Below are 7,333 nucleotides of genomic sequence, written 5' to 3'. Positions count from 1 at the left end.
AACTAAAAGTGTCCATGCTTCTGAAAGGACCAATGTTCCACAGGAGAGCTCCACTGTCAGGTGGCTAGAGGAGTCAGTAGACAGAGGAGGCTCATCTTGGTGACAAGGAAGACCGTGTGGCCTCATGTCTCTGGCCACACCGACTCACTGTGTTGTGATACTTTAGTCCTGCTTGAATGGTACTGTAACTCCTACTCACTTTCAGTAGATTTTACTTTATTTCCAACTCCTGCTACTGAGATTGGGATTAATATGTATCTTTTTCTTATTTGACCTTTGAAAAGTGAGCATAATAGTGGAAGAATCAAAAAAGGGTTTGTCCGTCCATATAAATTTGCTAAAAATATCGAGAGATTTTTAGGAATCCCTTTCTTAAAGCCATTAATAATTTAATCCTTTGAAACTGAGAAAGAACTAAAACGCAAGTGTGCTGGTTAGTTTTTATTGTTTGGGTTGGTTTGCTTTGGTTTGGTCAGCTTGACTCAAACCAGTCTCAATTGGCAAGAGGTTACTTCAGTTTAGAAAATGCTTCTATAAGACTGGCCTGTAGGCAAGTCTGTGGGGTGCTTAATTTAATTAACTTTGATTTGAAAGACCCTGGCAACTGTGATCAGTGCCACCCCTGGGTAAGTGATCTTTAGTTGAAAAAGAACTCAGGATGAGCAAGTCTTGGAAATCTGGTAGGTAAGCAGTGCTCCTCCATGGCCTCTGCATCAGTTCCTGCCTCCAGGATATGGCCTTGAGTCCTGAACTGACTTCCTTCATGATAGCCTGTAAGCTTTAGGATGAAATAAACCCTTTCTCCACACATTGGGTTTGGTTATGGTGTTTTTCACAGCAAGAGGAAATGAGGTAGAACAGTTAGAAAGTCATGGAAGATTAATTGCAAAATGAGTGATACCAAATATCCCAACCATTATTCAGGTTTTCTTATTGGTTGATCTGGGAATGTCACTAAATCTGAGGAAGAAAGAGTATAAATGACTTCATAGCCTTGCTCCTGAAAGTTTTAAGAATTTTTACATGTCCCTAAGTTTCATCTGAAATTTAGTATTGATAGGAGGAGACCCCATTCTCTGTGGCTCCAAAACTTGAACCAGGGTGTCTGGTATGGGTGATAGAATTCTGGGCAAGATTTTTATTTCTAGTGAATCCTAAAATCAGAGTCTGTTCTCTCTCCAGCATGGCAAAATTAGTGTTAGAAAAATACCAACAATAGGAGCATTAGGAAAAAAACAATATGAATGTCCTACTTCTCCCTTTGAATTTGAGACAGGGCCTCACTAAATAGACTATGTTAGAATTGCACTCTCTCTCTGGAGACTTGGCAGGAATTGAACACATGATGTTTCTCCCTTAAGTTCCTGAGCAGTTGGAACCCAGACTTGTGCCTCCAGTTTAGGCTCTTTTAATACAAGTAGCAGTACCTCCTAATGAATATGACCATTTCAAAAAGGAACAGGTTTATATGTGCAAATTTAAAGTTTCATATTTCAGCACTTTTATGTTAAAAAGCTTATAATAGAAAAATAATACACATTAATTATAAAATTTTATAAACATTTTAAAGCCTCACAAGTTTTATATAGCTAGTCACCAAAGCTATCTGTAGTTAATAGCTTTTTATGTGCTGTTGTGGATAATTTGCTTGTGCATATAAGCAGACAAACAGTGTATGACTAAGGAAAAAATCTTCTTTTGTTAACTACCCCAAGAAGCTTCCTTGAAGGCACTGACAACAGATAAGGTCATAGCAAAAAGACAAATTTTTATTTGGTTTTGAAATAGTGTATTACACAGGCTCCATGTGGACCTTCAATCTTGAGATCCATGTCAACCTCCTGAGTGTGAGCTTACAAGCCTGAGCCACCATGTCAGGTAGTACATATACACTTGAGTAGCCTGCATGGTGGTGACTAAGAGGAGAGAGATTACCCACCTTGCCAAGGGAGATTTGCATGCTTACTTTCATTCAGGTGGTAAAAAGAATGTGGACCATCCTTTTGGAAGGGTAGGAAGTGTTTTTTTTAGGGGAGGGATGATGGAGGGAAAATATTTGCAAACAATTGTCCTTGTAATTGGAATGCACCCAAGGGACAGACTTCTTTGGCCAACACTCTATGTATTCAAGTTAGGTCCATCTGTGTCCTTTACTGCCAGGTTATAGATGAGATTTTAAGGAGATTCTGGAAGGTAATTGTGCTTTTCTGCACCCAGCATTAAGGAACAGAAACTGACCAAGGCACATGCTATGAAACTTCATTGATAAAGATAATCAAAAGCCAAGACACAGACACAAGATGGCTAGCAGTCTTGACTCTCAGACTGTGTCTGTAGACCCACACTCTGTGGTATTGATCACATAAGCAGAACACCAGAATAGAGCAGCACATGCTCTAAAACACATAGGAGATGGCTGAGCAGTTCAGAGCACCTGCTGCTTTTGTAGAGGAACCGAGTTTGGTTCCCATACCCAGGTGGTGGCTCACTGTTGTCTGTAACTCCAGACTCAGGGAATCGTGCACCTTCTGTAGCCTACAAGGAGACTGCATGAATGATGGACACTTATACTTGCAGGCAAGCCAGGAATAGGTAGAAAATAAAAAATAAATTTAATTAAATTGAACCACACTTTACTGTTTATAACTTTTACTGTTTGTTTCACTCATCAGTGTGTATAAATCTGCTGCATTCATGTTATTGCATTAGTAAATTTCCTAATGAATGAAACAATTTTCCCTTTTGAAATGACAGTCATTAAGAAGTCTATTCAAACTCCTTTGCATAATTTGTAATTATGTTGTAATGATTGCAAAAAGTTGTAGAAAACATAGATATCAGTAATCTGAAATCATAAAATTTCAGGCTGTGAAGTTAAGTTGTAGTTCTTAGCTTCAGTAGTTGTATATGAATTCTGATGAAACTACAGGAAGGTCCTACCCAGGAGGTGAAATTTAGATATCCAGGAGAGTGATAAAATTGAGGGTTCTGGATATGCTGTGTGCTGTCATCTCAGCACTTAGGAGGCGCTGAGGCAGAAGGATTCTGAGTTGAAGACTTGTACAGTTCATGTAGCAAGCTTCAGAGCAGCCTGTGGTTTGAAAGCAAGATTCGTTCAAAAGCAAATAAACACAGAAATAACGAAAACGGAATGAAAATGACAAGTGAAGTGATTTACTGAATCCAGAAAGATCACTTCCTAAGTTGGGTTTCAGGGAAACTGGGGGTCATCGATGCTAATAAAAGAGACACCAGTAACAGCAACAAACTGCCAACTTGGTGAGCATCACTTTGAGAAACTAATTTTGCACTTTTGATCCTTTATGCCTCTTCCATATTTTCTTGCTTCAAATTACTTATTTCTCTGAATCTGTAGATTATAGAAATAATTTAATTGCCTTTTCTTAGTATTATTAATTAAACACAAATTCCTTAAACATGATTGTGCATTGTTAAAATCAACAATAAATGCATACACACACTTGTGCTTAAGTGTATATAAACTAGACCATGATCAAAATCATTAGGAAAATGATACAGTGTATATTAATTGAAATAATCAAGTTGGGGCTTCTGGGTTAAGCCTTTTTTTTTAAAGACAATCATTTGTTGAAAGATTGATTTTTCTGAAATGTGGATCAGTTAGAATATACAATACAAGATTTTGTAGAAATTTTGGTGAATAGAATTTGTAGCATCCTGAGATTTTTCTCAGCGGCCCTTTTATTCTTGCTTCTTAACTATTGTGTGTAAGACAGTGTAATTAATTACAGCCTGGGGGTCAGAACCCAGTTTTCAGGGATGCCACAGGCTTTCCTCTGAGGCTGTGCTCTGTCTCAGTGAAGTTTATTATGCCAGAGGAAAGTAGAAGAGACATTACTCACCTGAAAATATAACGATTTCCTACATTGATATGGACACGTTGCTTGGGGTGGGCTGTAGTTTCTGACTCACTCAGCTTTGGAAAGCCATGACAACCCTAAATCCAGCAGGACCAGTGCTGACATAAGCTGAGCTTCTACAGCCCCTGGAAGCCCACTGAGTAATAGCACTTCAGTTTTTTACGTCTGATCAGTGACTTTCTGAGTCTTTCACTCTCTTTATTGGTGCCCACGCACCCTTCAACCTCTTACACAAGCACCGTAAACTTAGTGGTCATGGTGTCTGCTTTGAACACTTTATAACAGAAGCCTTAGAGGGAAAGTGGGTGACTGCTTATTTTATTGAAAAAAAAAGCCCTCTGGTTTTCACTTTTTCTTATACTTAATATGGTCAAAATTATTTGTTATAGCAAAGTTTATATATTCAGTACCCTATTGAAGTTTATAGCTCAAATAAAGACATAAAATCTATCAGATATGTAGATGCTATAAGGAAATTTGAATTCTGAAACAGATTCCTAAATTATTTTTTGTGTCACATGTTTAAACCTGTAATATTGATAATATTTGGATTATTTTGTTAAGTGTTATATACACACACACATGTGAGCACGTACACACAGAATTTAGCACCAAGTTATTTAAATCGACATAAGGAATTGAGAGGTACGTAGTGAATGTCAATACATTTTCTTTTTTTAAGATGTAATTTGTGTAATCTATTATGTGTCTGTGTCCATCCAGGTGTGTGCTCATTTGTTTATAGTGTAGGTGGCGGCAGAGGCCAAGTCCCAGTGGCATTTTCAGGAACATTGTTAGTGATCCTGAGTCCCTCACTAGGATCTGGAACTCATCCATTCAGCTTCATAAGCTTTCTTAGAGGCCTGAGAGAGACTCCTTTCTCCACTTCCCAGAATCATAAGAGAGCGCCATACGCTGTACTACTTTCAGAGATGCTGGAGTATTTTCAGTTCCTTATGCTGCCAGGAAAGCACTGTATCCACTGAGCTATCTCTCCTGGCCCTTTAACTTGTTAATAGTCCTTTAAGAAGCTGATTCCAGGGGGTGTGCTCAAACTACTGCACCCACCAAGGAGAATACATGCAGTAAACATCAAACCCCTACTCAGATCTAGCCAATGGACAGGACATTCTCCACAGATGAGTAAACAGCAGGTACTGACCCTGACAAGAACTCTGGTGCCCCATATTTGACCACATCCCCTTGCTGAGGAGACCAGGTGGCACTCAGAGAAAGGATAAGCAGGCTTACCAAGATGAGACTTGATAGCCTATGATCATATAGTGGGGGAGGAGGTTTCCCTTGGTCACAGACATAGGGGAAGGAATTAGAGTGAAAACTGGAGGAAGGGAGGATACAAGGGATGGTTTAACAATATGAGATGTAATCTGAATAAATAAATTAAATTAAAGGAATCCAAACCTTAAAAAAAAGAAAGAGATGCTCTGAAAAAAAATTGAATCTTCTTTACTTTGCACTTTTGATTTTTGACTCCATGTAAATATATATTTTATCACTTTAATCATACCTTAGTGACTAAATTAGTGGATTGACAAATATATCGATGTATGCATGTGCACATATTCAATTATTGTAGCTATAAAAGATGTGCGGAATTACTGGTGTAAATTAAACCTAATGAGTAATGAGGCAGTGGAATAGAGTTATACATTTAATATTTGTTTTTCTTTTTCTTTTCCTTTAGATAATCTGCTGTCTGCTCTACCTCTCCTATGATACTGCCTTCAAAGATTTTACATCAACATAAAAGTGACTAGGCTTAAACATTCTACAAACCACCAAAAGAAATCTGTTGCAGTGGTCATCTGAGAACAGGTAAGTGTACATTTTTGCTTCTGGTACTTTTGGTCATACTTACAAATAAAAAGGGACAAAATGTAACACCTGAGGGAATACTTTTCTTTCTAGCAGTAGCTCTTAGGGTTTATAGCTGGGTAAGATTCATAGGAAACTTCCTCTGGTGTTATGCATGGCTCCTTCAAGTGCTCTGAAAGAGAGTCAGTAGAGAAGAAACTCTCAGCTTCCTACCAACTAGATTTCTCCTTATCTGTGACTCAATCATGTGACATCTTCAGTCTCTGGGTCTTACCACTGGGTTCTAGAGAGTAGCCAAGAGAAATCACATAAGGCTTTGATTTTAGAAGATCTGTGGGACTTCAGTGAACAAAACCACCAATAGTGCAAAGCACTCCTGGCATTGGCATTTCTGGTCTTTAGCTTATAGTTTCTTGTGGGGGTATTTCATGTGGAGCAGACCTACGCCCAGTGAGAAAACACTCACAGGTAATCCTTAGGAGTCTATGGCAAGTGTTGAGGACTTTTATTCTAGCAGCTGGAGTGAGTGGCGTGGGCTGTGCATATCTGAGGTCCCACCCTGGGAGTGGGGAAGAGAGTGCAAGCACAGAGCACATGGGTCTCAAATGAGCTGCAGGTTTGAATGTGTTGGCTACAGAAATCTCTTATTTCTCCATGGAGGGGTAGGACCAGCCAGCAGGAAGGGAAGCCATGGCCCTCGGGCAGGTTGTGGGAGCAAGTGGATAGGGGCGGGGAAGGGATGAGTCTGGTGTCCTTGCCAGGAGGAAGGAGATGTGTGTATTCACACCTTTTTTTTTAAAGGACAAGAATGTTATAATGTCTATAATGAAACTTACTATGTTTTTTAGATTCAGTTATTTATTATGTATACAGTGTTCTAGCTGCATGTGTGTCTGCAGGCCAGAAGAGGACACCTGATCTCATTATAGATGGTTGTGATCCATCATGTGGTTGCTGGGAATTAAACTCAGGATCTCTGGAAGAGCAGACAGTGCCCTTAACCTCTGAGCCATCTCTCCAGCCCGTATTTATATCTTTTAAAATGACTGGAAAATGCATCGAAAAAGTTACTTCTGAATGTTTAACATATCATATGATAAAGTCTATAATCATTTGGACTCATAGATTAGTAATGAATGACTGTTTCCTTTTCATTCTGAACACTGGAAATTTAAGGGGTGATGCCTTTACTCCTTGTAACCGTCTGTGAATTACACAAGGCAAAGCTATTTAGTCCATAAATGCCCCCTTGATTTTTCTTCATTTATTGTTGGGGTTCTCTTTTATAATTTTCAGGGAAAAAGGAAATTGGTAACTTCTCGATTTAATTTTAAAAATTTGTCATAAGCAGACATTCATAGGACAACTTCCAGGCCTGATTGTTGTCTTCAACTTATTTAAACAATGTGTACAATTAGCCTTTCCCTCTGTGTTCTATAAGCATTATATGTATTTATAAAGATCCTGTGTTGGGTGCTCAGATATTGTAAATTTGTCATCATACAGCATTAGTACTACTCTAAAAACTAATCCATGAAGAGTTAGGAGAGAGATAATTAGTATCATTTCCAACAAGAAACAGCTTAAAAAGATCT

General features: G+C 38.5%; 1 protein-coding gene across 1 annotated transcript in view; it reads left to right on the top strand.

The window, feature by feature from the left end:
• Positions 1-24: 24 nt before the first annotated feature.
• LOC311584563 (monocarboxylate transporter 2-like) overlaps positions 25-7,333 on the top strand; it is a 35,269-nt gene continuing 27,960 nt past the window's right edge. Inside the window, exons 1-2 of the mRNA XM_084759014.1 lie at positions 25-179; positions 5,608-5,738. The gene's annotated coding sequence lies outside the window, so the exon portion shown is untranslated. The remainder of the gene's footprint in view (positions 180-5,607; positions 5,739-7,333) is intronic.

Source organism: Acomys minous (genome assembly GCF_964271855.1).
Source record: "Acomys minous genome assembly, chromosome: 15".
Lineage (NCBI taxonomy): Eukaryota > Metazoa > Chordata > Mammalia > Rodentia > Muridae > Acomys > Acomys minous.
Note: the sequence above shows the minus strand (reverse complement) of the source record. Positions and strands in the feature narration are given on the sequence as shown.